Consider the following 2,028-nt stretch of genomic DNA (forward strand, 5'->3'; position numbering starts at 1 on the left):
ATGAACACAGGAGAACACAGGAGAGTTGAAGTGGTCTGGAAACCACAATCGTAGTAGACAGGAATCAGCTGGAGCTGAATACACGAGGAAACACAGGAACACCTTCAGAGGCTCATGGGGAATGAGACTCCAAGATCAGGCAACTAGGTAATGACCACAGGTGGTTTAAAAAGGGAGGGTTGCCTGATCATCCAATTAATTAAAAGCAACAGGTACTGAAGGTTTCATAAGAGCTGCACATGCGCAGACCCTCAGGATGGCGGACGGCCACGGTTCCTGAACACAGGAGAAATGGCACTCACAGTCCGGTGAGTGACAGGGGCTATCTAAAGAGGGAAGTTAGAGGGGAATCTGTCACAGAGAGAGTTGACACAGAGAGATCTAATACAGAGAGTGTTGTCAGAGCGAAAGTGTGGGAAGGTGGGGGGGATGTCCGGGAACCCAAAACGCAGCAGGGGAAAAGGGCCCCTGTTCTCGTTTGCCGGGCATTCGTTATGCTATAAAGTAAAGGGGAAAATACGGGAGGGGCAGCTCTGCAAGGTGAGTGCACCATGGAAACAGCCCTCGTTGGGCTATACTCACGGAAGCGGGTCTATGACAGCGACACTCTCTATAGTAAGGACTTTAGGTGCCCTTTCGGCCGGGTAGAGGGGCTTTGGAAGCCACTCTCAGTAACTTAATCACTCTCTATCAAGGGACCAAGTGTCCCCTAAGTTACCCAGGGACCTAGCGTCCTGCTAAACCAGGGCCTATCGCCTACCACCAACTATAAGGGCCTACTGCCCTGCTAACCACCAGGACCTACTGTCCCTCTAACCACGAGAACCCAATGTCCTTTTCACAACTACAGGGCTGTCACCCTGCTACTCTGTCAGGACCCTAGCGCCCCACTAACTATAAGTCCTACGCCTCTCTACAGTCAAGGGCCTTGCACCCTGCTACGCTAAAGGACCTTGCACCCTGCTAACTCTCAAGGGCTTTGCGCCCTGCTAACTCAAGGGCCTTATGCCCTGCTAACTCAAGGGCCTTGCGCCCTGCTACACCTACATATTGGGCCTAGTGCCCAAGAACTACCAATGATTCCTTGTGCCCACGCTCTCTCTACCTATGGCGCCTAGTGCCCTCCTTCTCTAACTATGGGGCCTTGTGCCACTCTACCCTATGGGTCTTTGTGACCGAAAAAACCCTACCAAGGTCAAAACTGCACCCAGGCCTTGTGCCCACTACCTGGCGCACCGCGATCTTTGGCTCACTGCAGCGCCAACAGTATAAATGACCGGAGGTGAGCCAGGATTGGCCCACTTAACCTCTGCTGCTGGGACCTGTAGGGGAGAAATGGAGGTACTGAAAGCTGGAATCCCGGACCGGTGAGTAGTTTGTAGTCTCTTCTTTTGTCGCCCTCTTCCTGGGCACTGCAGCTGCAGGGCACCTCTTCATAAAGCTGCCAGAGAGAAAGCTGCCATTATCAGAGGGTTGTCTGCCACAAACAGAGCTGTCAGAGAGAGGGCTGTCAGAGGGAGACCTACATTTATAAGAGAGAATGCTTCCAGAGAGATTGTGCTAATTCAGAGAGAATTCTGCTCAAGGAAAGTGTTATCCCAACAAAAAGAAACTGTATAGTGGGAGTTCAGATGCCGAGAGGGAGACCAGATTTGGTCAAGGTGTCCAGAGGGAGGACACTACATAATTCCCTTATGGTGAGTACTAAAAATGATTTGGGATAATGAAATAAATCTATCTAACTTATGGAATGGAGAGTATGATGAAGGACGTAGTCAAATAGACCATATGAAGATGACCTAGTACTTAGCAAGCATTTTCCTATGATCAATATCTGCAATTCAAAACACTAAAGCACTGCAATTGACTCAAAGTTATTTCTCCTGAGTTTTACTCTTTAAGTCTGTTATTTTGTTAAGCTCACACACAACCTAAAATAACCTATAACCCAGAGCCCATAGTGGTAGCACTTTTTATTTCACTGTCAGCTGCATTTTTTGAATAAAAAGAAATACTCAGAAGGTCTCT

This window comes from Mixophyes fleayi, chromosome 11 (genome assembly GCF_038048845.1).
Source record: "Mixophyes fleayi isolate aMixFle1 chromosome 11, aMixFle1.hap1, whole genome shotgun sequence".
Classification (NCBI taxonomy): Eukaryota; Metazoa; Chordata; class Amphibia; order Anura; family Limnodynastidae; genus Mixophyes; species Mixophyes fleayi.